This window comes from Castor canadensis, chromosome 5 (assembly GCF_047511655.1).
Source record: "Castor canadensis chromosome 5, mCasCan1.hap1v2, whole genome shotgun sequence".
Classification (NCBI taxonomy): domain Eukaryota; kingdom Metazoa; phylum Chordata; class Mammalia; order Rodentia; family Castoridae; genus Castor; species Castor canadensis.
In genome coordinates, this window is record NC_133390.1 from 97,309,267 (window position 1) to 97,327,984 (window position 18,718).

The 18,718-nt window shown below is 40.4% G+C and overlaps 1 long non-coding RNA gene across 1 annotated transcript; it reads left to right on the forward strand.

Moving 5' to 3' along the window:
• Positions 1-1,622: 1,622 nt before the first annotated feature.
• On the forward strand, positions 1,623-17,282 carry LOC141423295 (uncharacterized). Its single transcript, XR_012448031.1, has 3 exons — positions 1,623-1,731; positions 16,785-16,886; positions 16,992-17,282. It is a non-coding gene; the product is annotated as an uncharacterized lncRNA (long non-coding RNA).
• Positions 17,283-18,718: the final 1,436 nt, after the last annotated feature.

An 18,718-nucleotide genomic window follows, 5' to 3' on the forward strand; every position in this document is an offset into this window, starting at 1 on the left:
AGTCGCCATGACACATGTGGACTGTTGATCTACTTGGAAACAAGATTCTACTTGTTTCACCTTCGGTGAAACACATGACATAATCTTTGACATAAGTTAGGCACAATAAATTCTAATACTATTTCAGAGTGGTCACTCCTTGTACTCTTGGAGTTGCTGCTTTGATGCTCTTCATTCTGTTCTGTCCTGTCCTGTCCTGGGGAGTGACCACTTCCTGGCTTAACCGGATTCAAAGCCCTGCTGACTGAGCTAATTGTTTCTCAGCTCAACCTGCATGGTGGTTGTAGCATAAAGCCGACATCCTTTGCACAATAGAGCCACATTCCCAGCACAATTTCCCACAAAACAAAGTAAAAATAAGCACCCGGATCACTTTTCATTACATTTAATTTCAATGATTTAAAGCATAACCAAGACTTTCTTCTCCTTTCAAAGTTTAATTCCAGTACAATTATTCTTGAATTTTTGATAAAGATGGTTGATATGCTTTATCCCCAGATAGGCCTGAGGTTCGTTACACAGTTCAGCATTGTTTGTACTAAGCTAGCTTGCTTCACCTTAGTTATTTTATTATTAATTCAATTTTCGAGTAAGTGCAAAGATGAGCATATGTACTTGTGAAATAAAATAAGCTTGGAGAAGCAGTTCATCAGCTGAATGAAATACTGATCTCAATTCATTCTTCGGTTGTTCTAATTTGAGAGGTTAAGCTATGCACATTTAAGCAGCTGCAAGTTTTCATCCTTTAACTTTTCATGCTTTTGAGAAAGCAGTGTGTACTTCATTTTGATGAATAGAGTAAGTCTGAATCTGCCTTCCAATTTTTTGTTTTGTTTTGTTATGAGTCAAGGCCTCACTATGCGGCCCAGACCGGCCTGGAACTTGTGATCATTCTGCCTCAGCCTCCCACGTGCTAGGATTACAGACACTACCACCTTGCCTGGCTCCAAGTAAACATCTTTTGTTTGGTGGTACTGGGGATTAAACTCTGGGCCTTGCACTTGCTAGGCTGGTGATCTGTCACTTGGGCCACTCTGTCAGCTCTTTCTGTGTTGGCTATTTTTGAGATCAGGTCTTACTTTATGCTTGGTCTTTCATCCTACTATTTGTGCTTCTCCGTGTAGCTGGGGGATGACAGGAACTTGTTACTGTGCCCAGTGATTGATTGAGATGGGATCTCTTGAACTTTTAATCTGGGCTTACCTCGATCTGCGATTCTCCCAATTTCCAGACTTGAGACACTGCACCAGACCCAAAATGTATCTTGAAGACACAGAACATGTTCTAAACTTGCCTGAACAATTTTTTATTCAATATTAATACCTTTTTCTAGGACACAATGACAAAGACAATTTAGGTGTGGAAATGTGATAGTTGAGAGCATGGATTTTGAGTGGGGCAGAGCTGGGATCTAGTTCTGGTTCCACTCTACCAAGTTTGTGTCTTTCGGGAAGGGTAGGCTACTTTACTTTTCTCTCCATTTCTTCACATGGGAAATGGGAATAACATTAGCATTTACCTCAGCAGGTGATTGGTTGAGAGGATCAAATGAGCCAATCAATGTAACTTATCACTGAGCTCAGCTCAGCAAGGTTGTTCAGCAAGTTCCTGTTATTACATTGGGACCTTCTGCCTTCAGAGTTCTTTTGGCATTGGACAAAGACAAGGTCATTACTGCTTCTTTTAGCCATCATCTTTGAAGCATTAGGTTTGACTCTTCTGATCAATTAGGTAAGACACCCAAAGGACCCTCCCATGTGTTGGGGAGAACTATTTCTGATTCTGCATTTTCTTTCCAACAGTCTACCTGTATGAGGCGTTCCACAGGTTGACCCTGATTTTGAAGCAGCTGTGTTCCTGAATATTTATTCAGAATCCTGGAGACCACCTGAGGCTTTTTGGAATAGCTGCTAGTCCCCATCTTTAAACACTGTGCCCTAAATTCTCTGATGTTTTTCTGCATTCATTAAACATACAAGGCTTCTAGAACTGTGTCTGGCACTTGTACAGCTATACATGCTATTAAATATTTGTTGAGTTAATTGGTGAATATGTTGGATTTTCCAGCAACTCGTTTGGATCCCTGTGGAGCCACGCTAGGATAGGTCCCACCATTGCCAGTGTTGTCAGTGTTTCCTTGATGCAGGGAAGGGGTGTGGAGTAAAGGCAGACTTGTTTGTGAGTATTTGGTTTGCGCTGTTTTGACTTTTTTCCAGTACTTCTTATCTCAAGGTTATAGCTCCATGGTATGTCAACATCTGTGGGTCACATCACTCTCCCCTGTTTGCATGTTTGGAAAACACAGACTGTTGAAATACTTGTGTTAAACAGTACAGAGATGGCAAACAAGGAGAGAGTATTTTTTGCTTTAATTTAGAGGGAATTTTAAGTGCTTTTAACACTTTTTGGCTAAACCCAGCACTGTCAGTGTAACTTGGAAACCCGAATTTATTCATGGGGATGTCACCAATTAATATAACAAAGAGAAGGGGTAGAAAAATAGATATTTCTTCATTCATGTTTTCCCACAGGAAAGTAATTCACACTGATTTCATTAAAGTGAGGACAGTTTCAGTGGGAGCAGCCACTGGAAAGGAAGAAAAGATGTCACCTACTCCTGTCCTGGCTGCTTTTCCCTCAGTCCAATACCAGCATGGCTGGAAGGGCCTTGCTCCTCAGACACTTGTGTTTGCCACTAACTTACTGGAAGGTGTCTGTCAGTTTCCCTTGGAGGCATCTGACTCAAAGTCTTTGCAAGATTTCACCTTCAGGAACCCCTAGATCTTGGTGCAAGAAAGAAAGGCAGAAGCTCCGCCAAACTCTTCAACCCTTCTTGGCCACTAAACATGAGACACAAACAGCAAAAAGCCCAGACTAATATTTTGACTCCAACACACACACACACAAACACACACACACCCAGTAATCAACCATTGGGTCAAGCCTGGTTCCTCAAGGAGGTGGGGGACGCCAGGGATGCAGAGGGACAAAACCTGATTTGGACTTCCTCTACCTTTTTATCCTATCCTTCATATGTGAGCCCTAAAAGTAACACTGTTTACCCATGTATGAAAATAGAACAATGAAACCTGTTGAAATTGTTTTAAGAACGGGGGGAGGAAGAAGGAAGGAGAGGAGTAGAGGGGGTGAATTAGATTGGGGTACATTGTATTTGTGTATGGAAATATCACAATGAAACCCCTTTGTACAAGTAATGTATACCAATGAAAAGGAAAAAACAAGCAAGCTCAGTAGGTACTATAGTCTTTGGGTTTAAAAATGTTTCAAAGTTACAGAAGGATTCATTTTTATCAAGAAAAGAAACAAACAAAAAGAAAAAGAAAGAAAATGCAGCTCTCAAAGATAGATGGAGTTCTTTGGGTGAGGTGGCTCACATCAGTCATCCCAGCTACTCAGGAGAGATCAGGAAGATTAAGGTTCAAGACCAGGCAGGGCAAAAAATTAGTGAGACCCCATCTCAACAAATAGGCTGGGCATGGTGGTTCACATCTCCCAGCTACTTGGGAAGCCTAAATAGAAGGATCACTGTCCAGGCTGCCTGGGCATAAAACATGAGACCCTACCTGAAAAATAACTAAAGCAAATCATCAATATCACAAACAACAAGTGTTGGTGAGGAGGTGGGGAAAGGAACCCTATACACTGCTGGTGTAAATTAGTATAGCCACTATGGAAAACAGTATGAAGGCTCCTTAAAAACTAAAAATAGAACTGCCATATGATCCAGCAATACCACTCCTAGGGTATACCCAAAGGAATGTGAGTCAGGTTACAATAAAGGCACCTGCACAACCATGTTTACTGCAGCACTATTCACAATAGCCAAGCATGGAAACAGCTAAGATGCCCCACTACTGATGAATGGACTAAGAAAATGTGGTGTTTATATACAATGGAAATTTATTCAGCCATAAAGGAGAATGAAATTTTCTCATTTGCAGGTAAATGGTGGAACTGGAGAACATCAGCTTAAGTGAAGTTAGCTAGGTTCAGAAGGCCAAAGCCACATGTTTCCTCTCAAATGTGGAATATAGACCTAATATAAATACAGCAATATCATGAAAAACAGGTCACGCTAATGGGCAGTCACATATGAGAGAGGGAGAATAAAAGAAGGAAGTTCAGAAGGTGAATATGGTGAATATAGTACTTCCTATACAAGAATGAATATAGAAGTTTTTAAACTTGTTGAAATCACCATAAGAAGGAGACTAAGGGAGAAAGGAAAAAAATAGAGGGGATGAACCAATTCGGGTTATAATACATATATACATGGAAATGTCACAAGGAAACTCCCTATATAGCTATCTTATACAAAAAAAATGTCTTTTTTCAAAAATGGAGACTAGGAAGGGGGGTTGGTGCCAGTGGGAAGGGGAGGACATAAGGAAGGGTGAGGTGGGTGAATATGGTGGAAGCAGTATGTACTCAGGCATGAAAATGGAACAGTGAGACTGTTGAAACTATTCCAGGAATGGGGAGGGGGATAAAGAGAACGATGGAGGGGTGAATTCAACTATGATCTAGTATAACAACTTTGGTAAATGTCACAATGTGCCCCCAGTACAACAACAACAATAATCATAGATAACTAAAGCAAAAGGGGTAGGGTATGGCTCTAAGGGAGAGCACCTGCCTAAACACTCAAGGCCCTGAGTTTGAATGTAACACTATCCTCATAAAAATAGGTGAAATTAAAATGTCTTCTTTTCCTAGCAGCTTCAGATGCCAAGTTCCATTTGTTTACATATTAGAAGATAGCTCACACAGCAGAAAAAGCATAAGCTTTAGTGTCAGAAAGGCCCGGATTTGATACAGAAGTTTCCATCTGATATATAAAAATGGAATGAAAAAAATTAGAGAAAATAACATCCTACTAGCACCGGTGCAGTAATTGTTTCAGGCAAGAATCGTGAATGGATGTTTTAAACTACTGGATGAAAGGGGGGAAATTACCACGTAGCAACATGTCAGTGTGGACACTTAACCAAGTGACCAAACTTTACACAATCACAGGACAAGCTATCGTCAGTGCCTCCTGATAGGATGGAATACAGGTGCACACCTTTTTTTTTTTTCAGTACTGAGGATTGAACTCAGGGCCTTGCACTTGTTAGCAGGGATTCTGCCATTTGACTCATATCCCCAGCCCAAAAGACAGTTACTGTCATGAAACCAGATGGCCTGTTTTTTGTTTTTTGGTGGTGGTATTGGAATTTGAACTCAGGGCCTTACAACTGCTGGGTAGATGCTTCTACCACTTGAGCCAGCCCTTTATAACATTTTTGGCAAAAAACATTTGGCATGAATCTAATTTTTAAAAAATTAGATAAATTCATATTTATCTAATTTTACAAAGCACTGGCCTGAACTCTTCAAAATTGTGCAAGTCATAAAAGACAATAAAACTTTGGGAAGTTTAAGCAGGGAGTTGATATTAGATGGCACTAGTACACCCATGTTAAGATCTTGGGAGTACAAATGGCATCGTATTGATATGAGAATGTGCTGTTGGTTAAACTCAGTGAGACCAGTGTGCTTTGTGCTTTCTTCCAGCTTTTCTGTAGGTTTAAAAACTTCAAGTCATACATTTGGCAGAAGAGGGACGGGAGATTCAACTCCGAGGTAAAGCACCTACCTCGACTGTGTAAGGCCCTGGATTCGATGGTCCCAACACAGACAGCAAACTGTGTGTGTGTGTGTGTGTGTGTGTGTGTGTTTGTGTGTGTGTGTGTGTGTGTGTGTGAGAGAGAGAGAAGAAAAAAGATTTAGATTTATTAGTGGCATAAAATGAAAGGCCAGAGTTAAACTCAGTCACATGGTGGTGCAGGCCCAATGACTCACGACCATATTGATGATATGGGCATGATGCAGGGGAAACACAGCTCACACAAGCTTTTGTTCCCTCAGTACCCACAAAGAGCCCGCCTCCTAGCACAGGAAAGATGGAGCAGGTGTAGTAGGTTTGCTTGTGAAGCTGCACCACAATTTTTTATATACCTCTGTGTCTTTCCAAACAGCCCACTTCAACCCTCTCCAGTGCTCACCCCCTGCTTTCCACTGGCTCTTCAGCTTCAACTCTGAGTGACCCCTCTCTTCTCATAGTGGCTTGGGGCTTAAGGAGAGCAAAGTTCAATTTTTATCATCCCTCACTGGGACTTGTCAAATGTAAAGCCTTCCAATTGGCAAGACGTTTGGACTTAACTAGAGACTGGTGCACCCACTTGTACTTACCTAATTCCGACTATCTGCCTTTCGTAGATCTGACCCTCGAGTGTGTTTTGAAATCATCTGGAATTTATCAGCATTTTCCCATGTTTTTGCAGGGCAAAACAACTTCATTGTGTCACTGGCAAACTTGCTCAGCTTGCTGTTGGTTCCTTAGCCCAGACCTTGCAGCTGCAAGGAAGCGCTCTGATTGGCCGACTGGTCCACACCAGGCTACTGAGGAGACTGTGTGTCGTTTGGAAAGGCCACTCCTATCTTGTTTTATCATGGAGATAGAGGGGCCGCAGATAGGGCTGGGATTGTGACAGCCATTGTGATGGATCGGCGCTTTGACCACCAAGGAAGAGGGGAAGAAACTAAGCAAACAGGAAGAGAGCAACAGTAGGGGTGTCTGGGGAAGAGAGGTGGAGAAAAGATGGTGAGGAGAGAAAGACAACTGGAAAGGAGTCAGAACCCGGAGGAAAACATTTCTGGAGCCAAAAACAGCTTTTCTGTGTCACTCATAGATCCAAAGCCTAGATCTGGACAGAGTTGATTTGGGGACCGAAGAACCAGGGAAGCAAGCTACAGGCCAATCATGTACATTTCACAAAAGATGGCTGTAGGAAGAACAAAGGGAAAGGGCAAAAAATCAGAATGAGAAAGGAGAAACTCCAAGTATTCCAGAATATTTTTAGATTGTGCTTGTTTTTTAAAAACTGTCTCTAGGAGCAATTTGATTCCTTTTAAATAGAATGTGTATGTTCATCTAGTGCCTTCTTAACATTTTTGAAAAAAGAAAGAACCAAATTGTCCTTAGTAAAACTCGGCAAACCTTTTGCTCCAGTTATATCCAGGTAAAAGGCAAAAGAAAGGGAGAATGGTGCAGATGTATTGGTAAATCTCTCAACAGTTATCAGTACTTACTGTTCCCATTTTACAGATGATACAGCTGAGCCTCCACTGTTAAATGCTACTAGTAACACAACTCAGAAATGTCAAGTGCTGATTTTGCACCCAGGAATGCTTGACTCTGTAGGTTGTATTTTTATTTTTCCCCACTAGGTCAGTATATAGCTGTACTATATATCTTTGAAGATATATGTGTATCTGATTTTACACTCAGTTGTTTAAAAAAAGAAGAACTGAATGAAGAAACTCCTTGCTATTTTTTTTTTAATTAGCCCAAAAGAGAGAACAAACCAAAGTTTTGTTTCTATGCATTGATTTAAAAATTCAAGAATTTCTACCTAGAGCATAGCTGCAAAGAGTTTTTTGTTTTTCCGTGCTCCGTGCTTGGGCTTCTGCCCTTGACATGGAGAGGTATGCAAGGTTACTACACAGGCAAGGAACAGTCAGCAGCAGCAAGGGGCTACTGACCTTGGGTAAATGAAAACCTCTCCCAATCTTGGTGTCCTTCTCAGTAAAATATGGAGGTTGCACTGGATAATTTCTAAGACTTTTCAGCATTTTTTGTGGTATTGGGGTTGAATTGAGGGCCTTGTGCTTGTTAGGGAGGTGTTCTACCTCTTGAGCCAAGTTTTATTTTTCAGATAGGGTCTCATGGTTTTAATTTTTTGGCCTGCCCTCTGGGACCATGATCCTCCTATCTCCACCTCCTGAGTAACTGGAATCACTGGCATGTGCTACCATGTCTAGCCTCTTTTTTGGGGGGGAGGGGGAACTGGGGTTTGAATTAAGGGCCTCAAACTTGCTAGGCAGGCATTCTTACTGCTTGAGCCACTCTGCCAGCCCCTCTCAAGACTCCTTTTACTTCTAAATCTTCATGATTTAGATTCCAAAGGAGCAAAAGTACCTGTGTTGCCAGTTGCCTGTCCGTCTGAACCTTCACCCATTACAACTTTTACCCAAGACCCACTAGAATGTGGTCTTGAAGGCTGAGACCATGTCACCAATGTCCTCTATGTGGTGCGAGCAAAGGGCACATCAGAAACCCTGCACACTGTGATTTTGGCTAATTGAATTTTCTTGAGAAATTTTATCCAGTATTCCTGGAAAGAAGCTTCCCTTCGGTCCAAGTAGAACACAAAAAGGCAGTCACTGGGAGGCAGTGGCTACTAGATAAATATTCAGCAGGCTGGGAGTAACAGATTGGTGATTGTATTCCAGCTCCTGGGGGCTGGCCACAAACCAATTAAAACTTGTTAACAAACACAGCAGACACCTAGATGGCCAAGGGAAGAAGGAATATAAAGAGGAATCGCTCCACTATCTCCTTCTTGAAAAGGGATGAAAAGCCGGGGAGGAAGTTTGTAGGCATGGGTTTCCTAGTGTAGATGGATGGAGAGATGGAGTTCAGTCTAGACCTAGCATGGCAGACAGCTCAAAGATAAATTCCTATCACTGCCAAGAAGAGGTAGAATGGACCTCTAGAAATTAGTTCTGACCCATCAGGCAACAAAGTCCTTTCTCTGTGTTTTTCAAAGTGTCAAAAACATCAGGAGCCTCAGTTTCTCATATATTTTAGCACATGGGAAAGCAAAGCGAGCATGAATGGTTTGGTTCCTCCCCTCAGTTCTTGATGTCACACTCACAGGGCCTCTGTTCACAGACCTTCTCTTTCCACCCCTTTGTCCAGACTTTTTTGTTCTTTTTTTTTTTTTTTCATTTTTCTTTTATTATTCATATGTGCATACAAGGCTTGGTTCATTTCTCCCCCCTGCCCCCACCCCCTCCCTTACCACCCACTCCACCCCCTCCCGCTCCCCCCCTCAATACCCAGCAGAAACTATTTTGCTCTTATCTCTAATTTTGTTGTAGAGAGAGTATAAGCAATAATAGGAAGGAACAAGGGGTTTTGCTGGTTGAGATAAGGATAGCTATACAGGGCATTGACTCACATTGATTTCCTGTGTGTGGGTGTTACCTTCTAGGTTAATTCTTTTTGATCTAACCTTTTCTCTAGTTCCTGGTCCCCTTTTCCTATTGGCCTCAGTTGCTTTAAGGTATCTGCTTTAGTTTCTCTGCATTAAGGGCAACAAATGCTAGCTAGTTTTTTAGGTGTCTTACCTATCCTCACCCCTCCCTTGTGTGCTCTCGCTTTTATCATGTGCTCATAGTCCAATCCCCTTGTTGTGTTTGCCCTTGATCTAATGTCCACATATGAGGGAGAACATACGATTTTTGGTCTTTTGAGCCAGGCTAACCTCACTCAGAATGATGTTCTCCAATTCCATCCATTTACCAGCGAATGATAACATTTCGTTCTTCTTCATGGCTGCATAAAATTCCATTGTGTACAGATACCACATTTTCTTAATCCATTCGTCAGTGGTGGGGCATCTTGGCTGTTTCCATAACTTGGCTATTGTGAATAGTGCTGCAATAAACATGGATGTGCAAGTGCCTCTGGAGTAACAGTCTTTTGGGTATATCCCCAAGAGTGGTATTGCTGGATCAAATGGTAGATCGATGTCCATCTTTTTAAGTAGCCTCCAAATTTTTTTCGAGAGTGGTTGTACTAGTCTACATTCCCACCAACAGTGTAAGAGGGTTCCTTTTTCCCCGCATCCTCGCCAACACCTGTTGTTGGTGGTGTTGCTGATGATGGCTATTCTAACAGGGGTGAGGTGGAATCTTAGCGTGGTTTTAATTTGCATTTCCTTTATTGCTAGAGATGGTGAGCATTTTTTCATGTGTTTTCTGGCCATTTGAATTTCTTCTTTTGAGAAAGTTCTGTTTAGTTCACATGCCCATTTCTTTATTGGTTCATTAGTTTTGGGAGAATTTAGTTTTTTAAGTTCCCTGTATATTCTGGTTATCAGTCCTTTGTCTGATGTGTAATTGGCAAATATTTTCTCCCACTCTGTGGGTGTTCTCTTCAGTTTAGAGACCATTTCTTTTGATGAACAGAAGCTTTTTAGTTTTATGAGGTCCCATTTATCTATGCTATCTCTTAGTTGCTGTGCTGCTGGGGTTTCATTGAGAAAGTTCTTACCTATACCTACTAACTCCAGAGTATTTCCTACTCTTTCTTGTATCAACTTAAGAGTTTGGGGTCTGATATTAAGATCCTTGATCCATTTTGAGTTAATCTTGGTATAGGGTGATATACATGGATCTAGTTTCAGTTTTTTGCAGACTGCTAACCAGTTTTCCCAGCAGTTTTTGTTGAAGAGGCTGCTATTTCTCCATCGTATATTTTTAGCTCCTTTGTCAAAGATAAGTTGCTCATAGTTGTGTGGCTTCATATCTGGATCCTCTATTCTGTTCCACTGGTCTTCATGTCTGTTTTTGTGCCAGTACCATGCTGTTTTTATTGTTATTGCTTTGTAATATAGTTTGAAGTCAGGTATTGTGATACCTCCTGCATTGTTCTTTTGACTGAGTATTGCCTTGGCTATTCGTGGCCTCTTGTGTTTCCATATAAATTTCACAGTAGATTTTTCAATCTCTTTAATGAATGTCATTGGAATTTTGATGGGAATTGCATTAAACATGTAGATTACTTTGGGGAGTATCGACATTTTTACTATGTTGATTCTACCAATCCATGAGCATGGGAGATCTCTCCACTTTCTATAGTCTTCCTCAATCTCTTTCTTCAGAATTGTATAGTTTTCCTTGTAGAGGTCTTTCACATCTTTTGTTAGGTTTACACCTAGGTATTTGATTTTTTTTGAGGCTATTGTAAATGGAATTGTTTTCATACATTCTTTTTCCATTTGCTCATTGTTAGTGTATAGAAATGCTAATGATTTTTCTATGTTGATTTTATATCCTGCTACTTTGCTATAGCTATTGATGATGTCTAGAAGCTTCTGAGTAGAGTTTTTTGGGTCTTTAAGGTATAGGATCATGTCGTCTGCAAATAGGGATATTTTGACAGTTTCTTTACCTATTTGTATTCCTTTTATTCCTTCTTCTTGCCTAATTGCTCTGGCTAGGAATTCCAGTACTATGTTGAATAGGAGTGGAGATAGTGGGCATCCTTGTCTGGTTCCTGAGTTTAGAGGGAATGGTTTTAATTTTTCTCCGTTAAGTATAATGCTGGCTGTAGGTTTGTCATATATAGCTTTTATAATGTTGAGGAACTTTCCTTCTATTCCTAGTTTTCTTAGAGCTTTTATCATGAAATAATGTTGGATCTTATCAAAGGCTTTTTCTGCATCTATTGAGATGATCAAGTGGTTTTTGTCTTTGCTTCTGTTAATGTGGCTTATTATGTTTATTGATTTTCGTATGTTGAACCACCCCTGCATCCCTGGGATGAAGCCTACTTGGTCGTGGTGAATAATCTTTTTGATGTGGTGCTGAATTCGATTTGCCATTATTTTGTTGAGGATTTTTGCATCAATGTTCATTAAGGAGATTGGCCTATAGTTCTCCTTTTTGGAGGTGTCTTTGCCTGGTTTGGGGATAAGTGTAATACTGGCTTCATAAAATGTGTTTGGCAGTTTTCCTTCCCTTTCTATTTCATGGAACAGTTTAAGGAGGGTTGGTATCAGTTCTTCTTTAAAGGTCTGATAGAATTCAGCAGAGAATCCATCAGGTCCTGGACTTTTCTTTTTGGGGAGACTCTTGATTGCTGCTTCAATTTCATTTTGTGTTATAGGTCTATTCAGGTGATTAATTTCCTCTTGGTTCAGTTTTGGATGATCATATGTATCTAGAAATCTGTCCGTTTCTTTAAGATTTTCAAATTTATTTGAATATAGGTTCTCAAAGTAGTCTCTGATGATTTCCTGGACTTCCATGGTGTTTGTTGTTATCTCCCCTTTTGCATTCCTAATTCTACTAATTTGGGTTTTTTCTCTCCTCATTTTAGTCAGGTTTGCCAGGGGTCTATCAATCTTGTTTATTTTTTCAAAGAACCAACTTTTTGTTTCATTAATTCTTTGTATGGTTTTTTTGGTTTCTATTTCGTTGATTTCAGCTCTTATTTTTATTATTTCTCTCCTTCTATTTGTTTTGGGATTTGCTTGTTCTTGTTTTTCTAGGAGTTTGAGATGTATCATTAGGTCATTGATTTGGGATCTTTCAATCTTTTTAATATATGCACTCATGGCTATAAACTTTCCTCTCAAGACTGCCTTAGCTGTGTCCCATAGGTTCCGGTAGGTTGTGTTTTCATTTTCATTGACTTCTAGGAACTTTTTAATTTCCTCTTTTATTGCATCGATGATCCATTCTTCATTAAGTAATGAGTTATTTAGTTTCCAGCTGTTTGCATGTTTTTTGTCTTTACTTTTGTTGTTGAGTTCTACTTTTACTGCATTGTGGTCAGATAGTATGCATGGTATTATTTCTATTTTCTTATATTTGCTGAGGCTTGCTTTGTGCCCTAGGATATGATCTATTTTGGAGAAGGTTCCATGGGCTGCTGAGAAGAATGTATATTGTGTAGAAGTTGGATGAAATGTTCTGTAGACATCTACTAGGTCCACTTGATCTATTGCATATTTTAGATCTTGGATTTCTTTATTGAGTTTTTGTTTGGATGACCTATCTATTGATGATAATGGAGTGTTAAAGTCTCCCACAACCACTGTGTTGGCGTTTATATATGCTTTTAGGTCTTTCAGGGTATGTTTGATGAAATTGGGTGCGTTGACATTGGGTGCGTACAGATTGATGATTATTATTTCCTTGTGGTCTATTTCCCCTTTTATTAGTATGGAATGTCCTTCTTTATCTCGTTTGATCAATGTAGGTTTGAGGTCTACTTTGTCAGAGATAAGTATTGCTACTCCTGCTTGTTTTCGGGGGCCATTGGCTTGGTAAATCTTCTTCCAGCCTTTCATCCTAAGCATATGCTTATTTCTGTCGGTGAGATGAGTCTCCTGTAAGCAACAAATTGTTGGATCTTCTTTTTTAATCCATTTTGTCAAACGGTGTCTTTTGATGGGTGAATTAAGTCCATTAACATTAAGCGTTAGTACTGATAGGTATGTGGTGATTCCTGCCATTTAGTTATCTTAGTTGTTTGAAGGTTTGATTGTGTGTACCTAACTTGATGTTACTCTCTACTGTCTTGCTTTTTCTTATCCTGTGGTTTGGTGCTGCCTGCCTTTTCATGGTTAAGTTGGGTGTCACTTTCTGTGTGCAGGATCCCTTGCAGAATCTTTTGTAATGGTGGCTTTGTGGTCACATATTGTTTTAGTTTCTGCTTATCATGGAAGACTTTTATTGCTCCATCTATTTTGAATGATAGCTTTGCTGGGTAGAGTATCCTGGGGTTGAAGTTATTTTCATTCAGTGCCCGGAAGATCTCACCCCACGCTCTTCTTGCTTTTAATGTTTCTGTTGAGAAGTCTGCTGTGATTTTGATGGGTTTACCTTTGTATGTTACTTGTTTTTTCTCTCTTGCAGCCTTCAATATTCTTTCCTTAGTTTCTGAACTTGTTGTTTTAATGATGATATGTCGTGGAGTAGTTCTATTTTGATCTGGTCTGTTTGGTGTCCTGGAGGCCTCTTGCATTTGTATGGGAATATCTTTCTCTAGATTTGGGAAATTTTCCGTTATTATTTTGTTGAATATATTACGCATTCCCTTCGCTTGCACCTCTTCTCCTTCTTCGATGCCCATGATTCTCAAGTTTGGTCTTTTGATGGAGTCAGTGAGTTCTTGCATTTTCTTTTCACAGGTCTTGAGTTGTTTAATTAATAGTTCTTCAGTTTTTCCTTTAATTACCATTTCATCTTCAAGTTCTGAGATTCTGTCTTCTGTTTGTTCTATTCTGCTGGATTGGCCTTCCGTTTTGTTTTGCAGTTCTGTTTCGTTCTTTTTTCTGAGGTTTTCCATATCCTGGCTGTTTTCTTCTTTATTGTTGTCTATTTTTGTCCTGAGTTCATTTATCCATTTATTCATTGTGTTCTCTCTTTCTCTTTGGTGTTTATACAGTGCTTCTATGGTTTCCTTTATTTCTTCTTTTGCTTTTTCAAATTCTCTATTTTTATTGTCTTGGAATTTCTTGAGTGTCTCCTGTACATTTTGGTTGACCCTATCCAGTATCATCTCTATAAAATTCTCATTGAGTACTTGTAGTATGTCTTCTTTTAAATTATTCTTGTAGGCTTCATTGGGTCCTTTGGCATAGTTTATCTTCATTTTGTTGGAGTCTGGCTCTGAGTTTCTGTTCTCTTCATTCCCCTCTGGTTCCTGTACTAATTTTTTGCTGTGGGGAAACTGGTTTCCTTGTTTTTTCTGTCTTCCTGTCATTGTCCTTGGTGTTGTTACTGTCCCTGTACTGTGTGTAATTAAGTATTTTCTAGCTTGTAATAATAACAATGGTAATATTGAGAATGGAAGAGTGAGCTGAGATGGAAAGCAAGAAGTTAAAGAAAAGGGGAAAACAAATATACAGACAAGAGGGAGAAAGCAGAACAAGGTATCAGACAAGAGAGTTTCAAAGGTATAAACAGGGAGTGTTAGTGTACTAATCGACAGTAAGCTGAACAGACAATAGAGTGACAGAGAGAGGATTGAAAATCAAAGATTAAAAAAATAAAAAATAAGTAAATGAAAGTAATATCTATATATAAAAATGAATTAAAATAAAATGGAAAATAGAAAATTAAAAAAAAAAACAAAAAACTTCCAAGTTTATATGCAATGCAATTTCAGTCTTAATAATTTGGATGTCCGTCTCAATCTCCAGTCCTGGAGTTGGTGCCTCAGATGTTGTTCTGTAGTTGTCTCATCAAAGGGGATGCATAAAGTAGAACAAAACTACACTCACACACACACAGAAGAAAAAAAAAAAAAACCCACCAAGTGTCCCCAGTTCAAATGCAATACAGTTTCAGTAAGTTTTTCGGCTTGCAGGTGTAATTCGGTTGTTCTCTCATGAAAGGTAGGGAGAAAAAGAAAAAAAAGCGTCTGGAGGCAGTTCTGAGAGTGTTATCTGCAACTGTGGTTTGCCTGCCTGCTGCTCTCAGCCTGTAGCTGGCGGCGTTATTTATGCAGATCTCTGGGGTGAGCTAGCGCTCACCTGGTCCCACAGGCTTTGTTTGCTCAGAGTTCTCCTGTGCAGCGGCCTCTGCCACAGGCTTTCCCCTTTCCAAGCACTGGGAAAGGTGCCACTGCCCCGCGTTGTCAGGCCTGCGTGTTTATTTACAGTTCACGTGGGAAGTGGGTCTTCCCTCCTCTCACAAGTGTCCCGCTCCTGGTTGCTGGCGCGCCCCGCTCCCGCCAGAGCCTCTCCGGCCCGCCCGGCTCGTTTATTTACAGTCCCGGGAAGGGTTCCCTTCCCCCAATCTTCAGCGCTCAGGGCGCCCCACCCTCTTTCCAGCGTGTCTTAACTGTTCTTATTGCTTAGTACTCAGTTTCTCTTTTTTTTTTTCCCGGGTGGAGGTCAGTCTGTCCAGGGGGCTATGATGCTCTGGCCCAGGCTTGTCTGTGGGGGATCCGCGGTACCACGAAGCTCACCTGGTCCGCGTCTTCCCAAGCCGTATGGGCGCCGGCCACTGGCGGCCCGGGGGCCTCCTCGTTTCTCCGTTTAACGTGAAGTGGAGATTCTCTGCGCCGGCTGGAGATGTGGAGGAGTCAAAGTTATGCCTTTTCTCGGTGATTATGCCTGCAAAGTGTGTCTCCAGCGTCTCTCCAAGATTTCACTATAGGAGGGTCACTTTCTGCTTCCTCCCTCTAGCCGCCATCTTGGAATCGCCGACTTTTTTGTTCTTTATGGCCTGCTCACCACCTAATTTTCTTCTCAGAGCTCTTAGCTAAGTGTCTACTATGTGTTCCCAACTAGAATAAACACTCCATGAAAGTAAGGATACTGTTTTATTTCCTGCTGCATCCCAGAGCCAAGAACAATGCCTGGCCTTGCTTGGGAAGTATGGCTAAATGAATGAAATAATGAATGAAAGCCATGGCTTATTATAGTCACTTGAGTCCACTGGTCATTTGCTGTGAAAGCAAGCTCATCAGGTCTTTCCTGAGAAATGTGCTACCACGGTAACTTAAACCCCTAGCCCTCTTCTGCCTCAAAATGTACATTGAAACACAAAGAAGATCTCCTAGGCTATCTCAGCCAGTGGTTAAACTACCCTGTAAACGTATGTGTGTGTCATGCATCTAGATGGAGTGATCTGTGACTGACATTGTCTTGGCCTGGCTATAATGGCACTTGACACACTGCCATATGACTCTGTGTTAAACAGAGGAAGACATGAGGTCACAGGCTGACCTTCTGCTTGTGCCTGTGGGAGAAAACTCTGACATGCACCTTTTCAATCCACTGGAAATGCTACCTTTTAAATCAGATTATGCTGTATGATCTAATTTAGTGAATATGATACTTGGCCTGTGGTTTTATGTATCTCTACATATTCAAAGATCTTATCTATGTCATCTGACTGCTTTCTATAGCTAATAAACATTTTCCCCCAATTCTGCAGAAAAAGGAAATAACAAAGACATTAAAAGTTTTGGTCATTCTTATTTTGTCTCTCTAGAGATGATCCACTTTTGGTCTCTTGAAAGTGTATTCCTTTCCTAATAAACTTTACTATCACTTTCAATAAAAAAATAGTTTTTACTTAGTAGAATCTGGGCCATGCAAACTCATGCTCTTCTTGCATTTCCACAGAGATGATAGGGTGATCTTTTGTGAACTAGGATCATTGATAGACTGAGTGCATCATCGTGATGGAAGGAGCTGGACACCACCCTGTGGACATCGCTGCTGATGGTAGGTCACTGGCATCACTTCTACACACTTTTGTTCACTCTTTCTTTTCTCCTTTCAAGAGCCTAGATGTACTACCCTTGTTTTTACTTCTATTTTCTTTTACAGAGGCACGATGGGAGAAGAGGACATTTGCACAACTTATATATCACTTTGTTCCACTACAAAACTCCTTCCATTTCTTCCTCACAATCCACACAACACTAATGGATGTGAAAGATAAAAGCTGGGGCCAAGCAAAGCCACTTAATCTCGTGGATATGTTCATTAAAAAAACTGTGAGGCAGTAACAATGAAAACCACACGGACACAGCCCAATTAGAGAATCCTGGACAGACAGAGCCCGCAAGGACCAACCAAGCTAACCCTGTCATTTCACAGAATGACTCCTCAGCTAAAACACCAATAAAAAGAATCCAGTTGCCACAGTAACCTAACCTTTAACAAGTGTGCTGTGACTGATTGTCCCTGTGCTATGTCTGTGTCTAGCACTAGGTGTTGCTATACTGCTATTTATAGACCCTTTTTTCTTTGATAGGCAGCAGGAACCTAACCTCCTAATTTGAGCTCCATTCTGCAAACGCTGTTTCCTCTATGATCCTCTGCTATTCTTTTGTGTGCCACGTAGAACTACCTTCCTTTAAATGGTCCCAGTATGGTGGATTTAACACAATGACACAACAGCCCTGGGAAGAAGTGATCAATATGTGCTAGGAAAGGCTCCTCCGAAGTTAAATTTTTCTAATTGTCCTAATTCAAATATTTACATAAACTCTTTTTATATTATGTGCAATTCAAGGGGAATGACATTGTTAGCTGTGTGTTTCCTGGAACTGACTGTCTGCCACAAGGCCATAGATAAAGTTTGTTTATAGAAAAACAAAATATGGAAAAAACGGTTAGCCCTGGTCTATTTAGGGTTTAATACTCCCACACATACTGTGCTGGAGAAAGGATGACCTTCTAGAACTTTCCCCCTGGTCACACAGAACAGGAAAGCTTTAACCCCATCTAGTGACAGACGAGTCGTTACTTAGATTAGTGCAGTTCTTCCAAATTTGAGTGATAATACCAAAGGGAGAAGCAACTCATGTCAAGAAACATAAAGTTTAGGAAGAAGGCAAATTTTCAATTCATCTTTAAGTTTTAAAGGATCAAAAACTCAGTTATTAAATATAAGTCCTCAACATCATTACTTGGCTCATTAAACTTTGATAAACTTAGATAAATTTGGTGCACGCTTAGCATAAATGTTCAAGTTGTACAAGTTGCATGTGCCATACTTATGTCACACTAAGTTTGAAACTTTTCTCACATATGCAACTAAACAATGTCTAGTGTGGCATTGCTATCTGGGTTAACTTTTTTCCCATTTTGGTTATTTACTATAAATATTTATTATAGCAACAGTCAGTCAGTGATGCTAACAGCAGTCCTTGGTTTTTGTTGTTGCTGTTGTTTTAGTGCTGGGGTTGAACCCAGAGCTTTGTGCATTTTTCCATTAAGGTACACTCACAGTCCCCCAAGGTTTTTTGCAAAAAGAAAAGTGGGAATACTAAAGCCCACAGTGGAAGTATCTCGACTGTATTACAGAGCTTGGAGTAAAATGGAAGGAAAAAGTTGATAACTTTAGGCAATAGAATCGATAATAAAAAACCCTTTGATCTAGTCCTAAAGAGAGGGTTTCCTCTTAATTTTTATAGTTTCACTCTCTGGCTGATAAGCTAAATACTAGGCTGAAATTTGACTTTTTTTTGTTGATATTGGAATTTGAACTCAGGGTCTCACACTCATTAGGCAGGTACTCTACCACTTGAGCTACACCACGAAACCAT